Source organism: Catharus ustulatus, chromosome 3 (genome assembly GCF_009819885.2).
Source record: "Catharus ustulatus isolate bCatUst1 chromosome 3, bCatUst1.pri.v2, whole genome shotgun sequence".
In the NCBI taxonomy this organism is placed as follows: domain Eukaryota; kingdom Metazoa; phylum Chordata; class Aves; order Passeriformes; family Turdidae; genus Catharus; species Catharus ustulatus.
The window spans coordinates 72,716,477-72,730,214 of NC_046223.1; the positions used below are offsets into that span (position 1 = coordinate 72,716,477).

General features: G+C 44.6%; 1 protein-coding gene across 6 annotated transcripts in view; it reads left to right on the forward strand.

The window, feature by feature from the left end:
- Nucleotides 1-11,796, forward strand: part of SCML4 (Scm polycomb group protein like 4) — an 82,820-nt gene extending 71,024 nt beyond the window's left edge. For 2 of the 6 annotated variants that reach the window (XM_033054925.1, XM_033054931.1), the window contains exon 10: nt 2,653-11,796. The gene's annotated coding sequence lies outside the window, so the exon portion shown is untranslated. The remainder of the gene's footprint in view (nt 1-2,652) is intronic. The other 4 variants (XM_033054929.1, XM_033054928.1, XM_033054926.1 and 1 more) reach the window with 4 other exon arrangements.
- Nucleotides 11,797-13,738: the final 1,942 nt, after the last annotated feature.

Below are 13,738 nucleotides of genomic sequence, written 5' to 3' on the forward strand. Positions count from 1 at the left end.
GAGTACACAGATGTGCTGGACTTTGGGTCTCAAGTGAATTAAAAATGCACTTCTGCCTCTTACACAAATCTAAAAGGTGCTTATTGACACTCCATGTAACTGAGGGGGACAAAACAGGTCTCAGACTGAGGAAGTAATCTGTGGAATGAGTACAGTAGTTTCACGAATACAAGCTGCACGGATTATAAGCCGCACCCCCGGTGCCTCGACAATGTTGCTGTCTTTGTCAATAGATAAGCCGCATCCCGAATATTAGCCGCACTTTCGTTCGTCGCGAGAATCCGTGCGCAGCTTTCACAAATTGGCCAATTAGTAACAGGATCGCGGCATAGCGGGCTTTACTGGCTCGGGGCGGGGCCAGGCAGGCTCAGCCCGCTCATGGTTGCTGACGGGGCCGGCTGGGTGGTGCTGCAGCCGCCGCCGGGCTCACTGGCCCCCCTCTCCCATCAGCACCGCCCCGCCGCTGCGTTTACGTACTCGCCCTGCCGGCGGGCCAGCCACTGCCGCCGCTGGCAGGCATGCCGGCCGCGTCGCCGCTGCGTTCACGTAGTCGCCCTGCCGGCGGGCCAGGCACTGCCGCCGCTGGCAGGCATACCGGCCGCGTCGCCGCTGCGTTAACGTAGTCGCCCTGCCGGCGGGCCAGGCACTGCCGCCGCTGGCAGGCATGCCGGCCGCGTCGCCGCTGCGTTCACGTACTCGCCCTGCCGGCGGGCCAGCCGCTGCCGCCGCTGCCAGGCTCGCCGGCCGCCCCCTCCCATCTGCACTGCCGCCGCGTTTCCTCGCCCTGGCCGGCACTGCAGGCCCCCGCACCGCCGGGCTCCCCCACGCTGCTGGCCCCGATTCTGCTGGGCTTCCCCCGCTGCCAGGCAGCCCCACCCGCCGGCCTTCCTGCTTCTGCCATGCTCCCCTGCACTGCTAGCCCCAGTTCTCCCGGGCTCCCCCGCCATGCTGGCTCAGGCTCTGCCGCCCCCCCTGCCCCGCCCTGCTGGCTCAGGCTCTGCCGCCCGCCCCCACACTGCTGGCCCCGCCTCTGCCAGGCTTTCCCACCTCAGCCGGGGCCGGCCGGGCTCCAGCTTGGCTTGGGTCTGCCGCGGGCTCTCACTTCCGTGTTGGCAGCTTTTAGAATTTTGTTAATGTATTAGCCGCCCCGGAATATTGGCCGCACTTCCGGGTTTCCACCAAAATTTTGGTCAAATTGGTGCGGCTTGTATTCGTGAAATTACTGTATATCCTTGTTTCCATCCACAAAGGATGACTATGAAGGGACACATCCATATAGTGCAAACCCCTAGTGCATGACAAGGAGAGGTAGCAAGTGTTTGCACATCATGCAGGTGATTTTAGAGCTAGTTATCTCAACTGAATTGAGAAACAGGGTCCTGATAATATGCAAGATTGTTTGACCCTGTTTATGTAGAAAAGAATGTTACCAAAAATACCTCATGAAATTAAATTCAACTTGATGCATGTCGCTAGACTAGAACTCCTACAAGAAAACACCCATTCAAGGGCCTAGTCCTGGAAATCCTTAAAAATAGGAGAAACCATATCCTACAAGACTTTCACTAAACTCCTGGGGCTATTCTCCTAATTTTAAAAGTTGTCATAAATTTGCAGGATTGGATCTTTACATGACTGACCAGCTTTCAGCAAATCCTGTCTGCATGCTGAAACACTCTAAATAGGAATAGCTGAACAACTGTATTAAATGAAAAGTCATATGTGTCATTGAGTGATGTAATATAGGGAACCCTAAACGTGTCAGTGCTTGTAACACAACATCCATCCACAGACTTTGTGTCTGTGGCATAAAGAATGGAAATCTCTTTGGTCAGTTGTCTGGTTGAGGCAGAGGTGACTTTCCATCCACAGCAAACCTGTACAGTTCATTTTTCCCTCTTACATTCCCAAAACGTGTAAAAATCTTGCTGTATTAGTAATATCTCCTTCAGAGAGTCCTCAAACAGCCTTCCCCCCCCCCATAATTACAAACTTAGTTAATCTCTCTTCCTTTTTCTAAAATCCCAAAATGGGATTTTAATTCCTTCACCTAAACCCCCACCTTGCTCTAATATATCAGTAATCAGAGCTGGTTAGACTTTATCAGATGGCTTCAATGCTGGAAAATCCCACTTTGTCAAAATCAAAACTCTTCATAAAAAAGTGTCACTTTCTAACATTAAATTCTATTTAACTGAAACTACAGCTTTCAGTAGTGTCAAAACATCATTTTGACATTTTGGAAGTGGAACATTTTTGTTCCAAGAATATTTTTGCATTTTATTGTATTTTCCTGGAGGATCTGTAGCTTCACATTTTGTTCTGAGAGTGAGGGGAAAAAATCACAACCCAGAACTAGACTTTCCTGAGCAAGAAGCCTTCCAATTCTGTTCCGTGTCTCATCCCTGTTTTGTGTCTCACCTCTTCCTTCCACTCCCTGCCCCTACTCTGGTTGTTACAGCCAAGGGGGCTGATCATACCAACACAGTGTGAAAAGACTCTATGGTGGAAATGATGTTCATACACGATTTAACATGCTGAAATAGATTTCATGTATGCGCACAATGGTGTGTCGCCATCTCATGTGATACCACACTTGTAGGTTCATCAGGACCGTCCATGCCACGATATTTAATGTTCTGTTTTTCACAGGGGAGGCAGTCAGTGGAGTCCTTTTACATGTAAGTAATGCTTATGACAAAAATTCCTCATTGCATGATGTTGTTTTGTTTTATTTCACTTGAGAGGCAATTAGGAAACAAACATTATTCTGATTGCTGTAATATAGAAATTGTTATCTAATTTTTATCTTTCAAGCCTTGTCAGTGACGGTAGTTAAGCAGCTCTGCTCTGCTGAGGATGTCAGGCCATTTCCTCAGAACAGGCACTAAAGAACCAGAGTATGCATGTCAGCTGCTTCTCCATTGGCTGCTGCTTTTAGCATCGCCTGTAGAAATTATTTCACTTGCTGTTCCTTTCACAGGTCTCCCTTCAGACTGTAGCCAACCCAGTTGTATTTTTAAACTGTTCCCAACAGGTGAGTGGACGTGCCATACCTTTAAAAGTAACACATGTGCCTCTTTTCTTCTTTTAAACACTCGCAGTTGGATCAAAAGGCACTTTGGTTGCTCCAGGCAGTTTCAATTCCTCATGAGCTTTTACTTTTTTTTTTTTTTTTTTAAAAAGCAAGCAAGGACCTGGGGACTATTCCTCCCTTGTCTGAGTGGTGGTTACAGGGTATTGGGAGCACAGAGACGGTGCTCCCTGGCAGATCATTTTCTGGGATCTTGCACGGCTGACCAACTCAGCCTCAGCTGCCAACACATGCCAGCCTCGCTGCCTTCCCATCCACCTGCCATTGCAGCCTCTTCTCTCACACCAGCAAATGCCTCCTTCCCCAGCCAGACCTAATTGCATTTCAAGAAATGCCTCTGGGAATGCCTCCACCTCTCTGAGCCCACTGTCTTGCTTGGCAGGCTGAGGAGTGCAGCAGCCTTTGCAGCATCAGCAGCTTTGCTCAGTGTGATTCATGCAGGCAGGCACCCGTGGGACTGGCATGTAAAACATCACTCTGGGCTGTTATTGGCCTTAAACTGATGGCTGAACTTCTAGAGATTGTCAGCAGCATAGTTACACTTCCCTCCTTTGTAAAGAATGGATGGCTGTGAGAGATTAAACAGAGCATTATTAGCTAAACCAGCGATAATTAGTAAAACAACAAAAAAATGGTTGATAAAGTTTTTGTGTGGCAAGAACACCACTGGATCAGCAGCAGGCACACACCATCCTCCAAAGGCTGGTCCTGACTGCAGCAGCCCTGGGAAGCCATTCCTCACCCTGGCACAGCCACCCCACGGTTCATTCCTGCCCCTGGGATGCAGTACACCCCCATCACTGGCTGCACAGTTTGGGGGCTGCACAATCTCAGGAAGGAATCTGCCAGCCCTTACTGCCCCAAAACCTACTCAAACCTCTCAGTTAATTAGTTAGTGCCTTCTTTATTTGCCTGCCTACTCTCTCTTTTCATTTGAATACCTTCTGTTTGAAAGAAAAATGTCATGAGGGAGATCCCCCAGGTCCTTCAAGCAGCCTGTGAATGATCCCTCAGCTCACCCCACAGAGCAGAATCTCCAGGCTCAGACATCTGCCTGGATACAACTGATCCTCCCTCAGCACCAGAAAGACAGGCAAGAATTAAATGTCCCCTTTTTATTAATTAAAATTAAATGCTTTTCAGGCCCTTCCCATCTCTGAACTACAGCCTCCCTCCAGGGCCAGTTGCCTGCTTCTTCCCAAAGCAGCAAGGAGGGAGACAGAGTAGGTTCCCAAAGGAACTGCCTGCTGCTGGCTGATCCAGCAGGGCAGCAGGTGTGGAATGACCAAAACCAGCTGCTCCCTGGTCTGAAACTGGTTTGGCTGGAGAGACGTGTCATGCCCAGGGATTTGGTCTGGGGGATTTTCCTGTCAGACACATGCAGGTTGCACCCCAATGTTTCAGTCTGCACCTTCAGCCAGTTGCATGTTCAGTCTGTCGCGGTGTTGATTTTGTCTCCAAATCCACCTTCTTGAGCTTGTGTTATGGAACTGCTCTGCTGGCACAGGCTGCTTCCACATCAACAGGCTTGGGGTTGCTAGGGAAGTAAGTTATAACAAGCACATTGAGGGTAAAAATTCAGGGAAACTGCAGGTCAGCAAGATCCTCCCTCCCTTTCCAGGCACTTCTGTGCATAGAACTTTACTCAGCAGCTCCATAATGGGGCAGAATGTGCTGATTTTTGGCTGACGACAACCACACACCATTACACCTCACCACTGGCAACTGGATCATATGGAGCCATAGGGATTTTCCTTCTCTCACCAAGAAATATGGTTCTAAATTCACACACTTTTACCAGAGAAGGCAAGCATGTAGCTGCACACGCTGCCTCTGATGCCTTGAAGTAGTTGCGTGCTATTCTCCTATCCATGCTCCCTTCATGGACAATTGGAATTCAATTCCCTTGGAAATCTAAAATTTTGCTTGAAAAAGAATCACTTTTATTCACTGCCACGAGTTAAGTATCATGGAAACACGACTGCTAACAATTTGCTTCACGTAATTTGTACTAATGCTAATAAGCAACAGCTGCAACACTTCCTGTTGTAAATTCTTTTGTGGTTGCAGCGGAATTATCACATCTGTACTTCACAAATCTGATAGACTTGAGTACAGATTGCTCATTCTGGCCCCAGCTCCAGCAAATCCCTGTGCCTCAGAAGTACAGCAACAGAAAGATGTATTTACAGTCTCTGTCTCCCTTCATTCCCAAAGTCTCTGCTCCCCACCAGGTATCTGGAGCAAGAAGGATCAGGGCTGGGGGGAATGTGGCAGCCTGGGGGTCAGCCAGTGCATGCATGGTGTGGTTGGAGCAGATTGCTTTCAGCAAAGATATCATTGGCCAGCCAGGTTTATTGCAGTTCAAGCAGACAAGTTTTGGTCAGAGGCTAAGTACAGGAGAAAAGTGATTTATTAAAGAAAAAGAGAGAAATATGAGTGTGCAATACACTGCCACCATAAGACTTAAGCTGAAACCCAAGAATCCTTCAACTGTAATCTAAAGAAAAATGCTTCCCTCACTCAAGACTCTAAATAAAGCATGTTAGGCCAAACCCAGGTCCCACTGAGGTCTGCATAAGTTTTTCTATTGAATTCATAAGGCTGGGGCTTGGCTCATAAACCAGGTCAAGCTTCAGCCATGTCCCATAGTAACCAGAGCCTAACAAGCTATTCCATCCTCTCTTACAAAGAGTGGAGACAGCCGCTGCTGGCCAGCTCCGTTCCCCTGCTCCCAGGAGAGCTGCTAGCTTACTGGAAGAGAGTTCTTCCAGCACCTCTACCTGACCCCAACACCTTCTCCTGTTAGCTTTGCATTTTAGCTATGAGTTTCATGGAAGGTGGTTTGGGTTTTCCACTTTGGAGCAAACCAAAGTCCATGCCCTGAGGATTTCAGCCGTGCCACCAGGCAGAAACTTGCACTGATTTGAACATGACTGTGCTGGGAGATTTCCACATGTTCCCAAAGCGAAGGCTGAGGTGGAATTTAAAAATAAAACTTTTCAAAATGAGTCTCAGTGACCCACAACTTTTGGCTCCTTCAGCATCCACCACACTTCATCATACTTCAGATGGTCAGGTCTCTTGGTAGTGCCATAATCGGACAGGAATAGCTCATAGAACTTCAGAAGAGACTCCATCTCTGACTACAGAGTCTTGCTCCTCTTGGTCTATACGCAGCTGCCAAAAAGCAGCATTTGGGAAGAATGTGTGAGTGTCTGTATGTTGCTCAGAGAGGCTTGCCTGGCTGCACAGACAGGCTGTGAAGTGAGTGAAATAATAAAAGCAACTAGGAAGGAGGGGCTATAAAAATGGAAAAGCCCCCCGCTTCACTGGAGTTCCCATGGAGTTTGTACCCTGTCTTCACGCCTGTGTTGAATTTGCTCTGCATATCGCAGTATGTCTTTATTGCTCAGAGATTATGCTGCCTGTTGTGAACATAAAATACGTGCAACCAACTCAATTTTGTCAGACATCTCTAGAAGAGTGGGGAATGGCAAGAACCTGAAGTCCAAGTAGTACAGGAATGAGGACATTTCAGAGTAGAGCAGTTTCACAGGTTTCAGTGTTTTCCAGTCGAAACGTGGAAGAAGAGAAAAAGAACTTCTGAATTTAAGTGAATGCAAGCCAGTGAAAGGCTAGTGATTAATATTATCCCTCACTTTGATGGTTTCCTGATCTGCAGAGTGTTTTATGGCCCTGAGCATTTGCTGTAGTGGCAGTGCAGTGAATTGATCTGTGTCCAGGTTCCACTCAAACCAAATAACTGTCTCTAAAAACTATCTGTCTTCTTCATGGTTATTCTAATATGCTGTAGCATCCAGAAAGCTTCTGATCAGCTTGGTAAAAGTCAGCACTTAGAGAAAAACATATCTGTTTTCTTTTTTGTTTTTTTTTTTAAATCTTGTGGCACAAATCTCCAGAAAACAGCTATAGCCACAGCTGTGTAGCAGGTCAACATACCCAGCTTTTAATTTTATTCCTCCCAGAAACCTAGTAATCGAAAATATTTTGCTTACCCGGTCTATGCACATACAAGAAGACAACCTAGATTCCAGTCTCCCACTGATCCTGTGAATGGAAGTGTCAAATGCAATAGAGTTATTGACACTGTAAGTTTAGTAGAGTTGTTACACATTTTTATCAGCATAAACAAAATCCGTATCTCATTTGATAGACCTGTCCTCTGACAAGGCTGAAATTTAAATGCTAGCTTGTTTGGCTGCAATTATCGAAACTTACTATCAGTATTTGTGTCCCATTGACATGTAAAGATTGTGTCCAGGGCTGTGCAGGGATACTTTATGAAACTCAGCCTGCCTTGGAGACTTGACAGCTTCATAAGGCAAAAAAGACAATCTAAGGAGAAGTGTTTCCTAGAGACAGTTTTCCTTTCCTATTGCAGATAAATGCTGAAAACAAATAAAAGTCAATGGCGTGAATTTCCCAAAGTGAGTGGAAAATAGCAGAAGACTGAGAAAAATGAAGCAAAACTTACATAAAGGTGAGCAGCACTGACTCCTTCCCAACACTCTTAAGCCTGGCCTTTGGTGAAGCCAGGGATCTGAACCCAAGCCCCCTGGTTGAATCAAGTGCCTTACCCACAAGACCCTCTACTCTCACTGGCTTTTCTCCCACTGCTGTCCACTTCTGTGTCCTCACACAGCCCTTAACTGCATCCTCATGAACCTGAAAAATAGCACCCAAATGGGCCTTAAAAGGTCAGTTAGTCCTTTGCCCTGCACTCTTTCTTCTTCACCTCAGTCTTCCTCTGCTTTTCCCCTAGAGCTTCCCACCCCTTTCTGTTCCACTCCTCCCACTGCAGTTTCGTATTTTTTATCCCCAGTCCCATTCCTGCAGCAGTGCTTCTTTTCCTTCCTTTTCCTCTCTCAGTGACCATATAGGTGCCTCCTTCACCCTTGCCACAACTCCTTCTCTACATTTTGCCTCTTCCCTGTTCTTCCATTTCCCCTCTCTCTTTGTCTAGTTTTCTGCAACCCTTTCTTTCCTTTCAATCAAGTGCCCTTTACAGGATAATCTTGTACCAGTTCTACTGTGACAAAGACTACCATGCACTGACATCTTTGAATTAAGTTGTCTGTACTTTTTTTGACACACTCTTTATCTCATACAAAAAACTCTTCCACTGCTTTCATTCACAGCATGAAAGGCACTTCTTGAGAATGGTCTTTAACTAGTTGGCTGATGACTACCTGCAATAAATATCTCATTAAAGGCTCAGCACTTTTATGAAGGATAAGTGCAGTTTCCCCCTCTAACTTACTTCTTTTCCTATGCTGCCTATTGATATTCAAGCTGCTAAAATTCTCCTTGTTCTGATGAGTCCCTGTTACACTGCTCACTGGGATGAATCCTTGGCTTCCACCCTGTTGCTGATGGCCACATGAACTAGGCTTGGACCTGTGAATGGCACACCATTAGGCAGGTGTGAGCACTGATGTGTACAGAGCCACCAGCATTGCCTCCCCAGGCTTGGAGAAGGTCCAGCTTGCTTTCAGCCAGCATCAGAAAGTTGGTTGGAAAGAGGAGGTGCCCATTGCCAATGATAAGGGCAACAGAAGGTAGGAAAGAGCCATCCAGTTGGAGGAAGAAGAGAAGTGATGTTGGCCAGCTGGAAGGTGGTGGTGGAATAGACAAAATCAGCAACGAGGGAAGACCATGCTTGTAAGCATATATTAAGAATGGGAAAAAAAATCAGTGTGGCAACTGGCACTTCAATATTTACAGCATCATCCTTCATGCTGAAATACGTGCAATAACGCAGGGCAGAGCAAGCATGGGTGCACACAAGTGTGAGTTTAAAGTAATGACTGTAGCTTCTGTGGGGCTACTGCATACTGCTACCAGTAGGAATGAGATCAGATCTTGGCTCTGGGTCTCTGTTTCCAAATAGTGCGAAGGATGAGAGGAGAACAGTCTCTATCCAGCTGGAAAGTGGCAGCCCTAAATCAGGCCACAAAATAAAGCAACTCCTCCTCACACTTTCATTTTTTTTTCTTTAAATGCTGCTCTGAGCTCTCTTCCAACTCCTCAGCATTACCTTCCAGGGCTGGTGAAGCATGTACAGGGCTTTTTTGATGTGTGTGCAGCTATCAGTTTTTGTATTGCTAATTGGGCTCAAAGATTGTTAGCTTTGATTTTTAATGTTCTGTAATTTGCTAGATAAGCCTCAGTTTCTGCAGCAACTATATAGGTAGGGTATCTTTCATCATATCTTGCAGATATTTTATAACACTGGAATCTTTTGTATATCTGCTAACCTTGAAAGGTGAATGACAGCTCTTTCCTGGTACTATACAGCCTTAGGAGTAGATACTTTGCAACAGGTACCAGATAACAAGGGATGATACAGTTTTTCAAGCATATATAATATCTACTAGAGACAGTAAAAGCTGACTAGACAATTTGGTTACAATCAAGAGTTCAAACTCACAATCTTGCATTCTGACACTCCCAAATTTATTACAGTCTAGACCACTTACTCTTGATAGGCACCACATTAGGAAAACACATTTGTGACTGCTGTCATCCAAATCCCATGTGAGATAACAGGAGCTTGTCCAGCACATGGCACAGAAAGATCAGTTCACGTATAGTAGCTCACCAAGATTCCTTCACCTGCCAGACTATATATTAAAATAGAATGTAAATAACTAGCTTTCCTATTTATTAAAAGTGTGCTGTCATGATGAGATTATGGGCTTGAATGATGCTGATGACTCAAACTATTCTATGATTCTGTTCTATGATTCTATGACTTGATGTGAGGTGTGTATTAGGCTGAGGACCTGTGAAAGTCCCTGGCTCAGATTGTCCTCCTCCTTTCATTGTCCTGTGCGGTTTTACTTGGCACTACCACTCTGGTGTCACCAGGCTCCTACTCTATTCCTGCTGGCAAAAGGCAGCTGGGTTTGTTTATTTATTTGTTTATTTATTTATTTATTTATTTATTTATACTGGCAGTACAGCATTGCCAAGAGCAGCCCCATGGGCTGTGACAGGAGTGATGCTACCTGAGTGCCCCCTTGGAAAGAAAAGACCCCATTGACTCGTCTCATTGCTCTCCCACCTGTATCCCCAATCCATAGCACCACAAGGTGCCTGAGCACTTCCTGCTGTGTAAATCTTCCTCACTACTTCTTTCCTGATGCTGGTATAGATCCAGATCATCCCTACCAGCATCAGTGCTAGACTACCCACGACACACTCACTGATGAGAGAACAGTCAGGGTTTCTGCATTCATCTTTTACACATCCTTGCCTTAGCACTGTTTTGTTTTGCTTTCTTTTGATGAGGAACAAGAAAGCATCTTAGCCTGTGAGCAGTTTCAAGGCCTCCATGCAGCAATGCAATTCTGTGCCAGTCAATGCCAAGCCTGAACATTTGTATCATTGCCATAAGTCTTAAGCTTTGTCTCAAGCTGAATGCTTGACATTCTGAATATAGGTAATTTCTGATTCTGGAAAGCCTAATCTTCAATCTGCTGTCCACTCATTTTACTTAGCACCATATTTTAATATTATTTTTCTCTCATTGTCAGGAGATAATAAGCAATTTGGGTTGCTTAGATGCTAACATAGATTTAGATGCCCACAACTCTTCTTAATACAAGCCTTCTCCATTTTTGACCAAAAAGTGTTTCTAAAGGTGGCATACAGGATATATTGTTAATTATGCCAGGATTACCATATGATGATAACAATTGTCAGGAAAAGACATCTGCCCCTTAGTTCCACTTACTGGTAAAACAATGCAAACCCTTTCATACTTTGTTGTTTCTCAGCTGTCAAATCCTTCCGCAGTAAATCCTCTCTAACAGTGAACATTGCATTATATTGAATAGCTTTGCATTCACTTTGCCAATTTGCAAACATGGAAGAGCTGAGGTTAAATGAATGTGGAACTTACAAGTAGGGATAACATGTGAATAAAATGCCTGGAGTCCCAGGAGTGCCTCGATTATGACAAACAGTGTATTAGTATTGCTCTCACCCTGCCTCAAAGGGTTTATTGAAGTGATTTGTCTTCAGCTGTGGACATGTGTGCCTTTCTATGTGTATGTACACACTGGTCTGATGTATGTACACAGATATGCACCTGCCCACCATATGTACACCTCGTACATATTCATGCATCTGAGCCAAATAATAACTCAATTTAGCATGTTCTGAATGAGTGGGTCCAATATATTCATTCTTCATATGTACAGTGTTTCAATACATGTGCAGCCAGTTACCAAATACAGTGTCAAACTATGATTCTTTTTCTATTTCTTCAGACATTGTTCTGTATTAACTACAAATTATTCCTTCCAGTGGATTCTCTGTCGCTATTTAGAGGCATGTGTTAATGTATAGCAGTATATTGCCTGTTCTGTGTGCTGTATGATACTGTTTGCATCTTAAATAAGCTGAGTATTACTGGTCTAAATGTTCTTAATTTTGTACAGCAGACTTTTGCTTGGGTTTCACAATTTGATGGAGTATGTTTAAGAATGTAGTATGGAAGGGGACCGGATGTGATAAAGTAAAATGGTCCTAAATCTTCAGATTTATGTTTCATAGAAAAAGCCAGTACTTTCTTTTACTATTACAAAATTATTTCTGTATTTTTTAATAAAGAATTGGATTTACTTGGTTCTATGTATGTTTTCTCTAATAAACCTTATTTTTAAAATAAGGATCTGGGCTCAGTCTTTATGCATCTGCAGTGTTCATTGTGCTCAACACAAAGCACTTTTACCTACCACACTCCCTGAGGCTGAGCCTGCAGCTCTCCTAATGCCAGAATTACCTCCTATCCTGCCCAGTGCAGAACTAATCTCATGTATTTATTCACCTTTCTCTGCTATGCAAATCAGAGATGGATACCGAGGTGCCAGCCTCTTGATAAATCCCCACTGCGATACATTAGCATCAATGCTCATTTGCAGGGCAAGCAGTTTCTTTGGTTCTCCGCTGAATTAAGGCTGGGGTGTCAATTTGAGGCAAGGGTACAACACACAGGCAGACGCCTAATCCCTCAGGCTGCCTCTGCATGGGCAGCCCCTGCTCTCATTTGTGTTGATGTAAATCTGAGGTGGCTCAGCTGAAGTCATTACTGTTATTCTGGATTTACACTGGGGAGAAAACAAGAGCAAGAGTTGTCCCAAGACCATAATATTTCAAGGTTGATCTGCCCTCTTTGCACTCTGGCAGCTAGTGGAATGCTCTAGCAATGTCTCAATAAAAAACCTGAAAAACAGGCCAAAAAATCTGAGCTCAAACACCATTAAAAAACTTCTCCTAGAAAATAATAAATGCTTTCCCTCTTATGTAGAGTCAGCTCTAGCTATCCAAGAAATACATTGTGTTAGATGATTCCCCTCTTTTCTGCCCTTTAATTACACTTTCCTCCATGATGCTATCAAATCTACAGCCTGATGACGTTTCCCTTGAAGTCAATTTGCTATCCATATCAGTGAAAGTGAGTACAGACCCTGGATAATAGTCTTTGGGTCCTATCTTGTTATTGCTCTCCCTAATCAGATAGGTATCAGGTGCAAAAAATAATATTACAGAAAAAGTGGATTAATCAGGATACCCCATGATTTCATTGATTCTGGACTCCCTTTACGAATCCTGAATTTACAGCAGGTTTTTTGAAAAATGCTTTAAAGCTGTTTCTTCTTATGCTATGCCTTTGCATGCTAAGACCAAAAATGAAAACTTGTGAGACATTCCCAGCTGCTGCTCATCCCCAGCTGTGGCTTGTCACTGTGCTTCTATTCCAGGGACAGGAGAAAGAGCAGGAAAGTACCTATCCCAGTTCTGAGAGGCCAAAGGCCTTGGCAGAGTTGACAGGAGGCCCTGGGCCAACTCTTGCTGATGGCCAGAGGTTCCTCTGCCTGGTATGGGTGCTCATATTCCAAGTGAGTCACGGAATTAGGTCCCAGTTCATACAACAAGCCTGACTTAAGCCATATATTTCCCTTGTGCCCTTAAACAATCAAGTGCAGCATTTTGGCTCTTCTGACGAGGAGAAATTTGCCTTTTTTTCACCAGACAGTTCTTTTATCTCCAGGCTTTAAAGCTAGAAGAAAGTTTTCCTTCAGACTGAATATATTTAGAAGCTGTCTGAAGTCATTTAGAGCCTGGTTTCTGAGGTGAAGCAATTCAAGTTCATCGCTGGTTTATGTGTCTGCAAAGGGCTCTGTGGCCTCAGTTTGAAGCTCAGACACTGTCTGCAATAAATAGTAGGGGGAGGGAGAAAGCTCCTTCCTTTGATTATATGAAGTGCATAGAGTAGACTGGACTTCAGGAAGCAAGCATTGATCTTGAAGATCACTGAATAACATGGGCCATGAGGCACTTTCATTTACTATTCTGTCTAAAGATCCCAGCTGGGCCTCACATCCCAGCTCCACAAGGAATCACACAAGGAAATAAGACATCAGCATTCCTACCTTGCCCAGCAAACAGACCATGATTTAGATTTTTGGGCAGTAGATGAATATATGTGTGTGTGTGTATATATATACATACAGGGATGTGTTTATAAAAATATATACATGCACTATATGGAGAGAGCAAAACACCATTTGACAAAACTGGTAGTGCAAAGCAAACAAAAGATCTGGATGC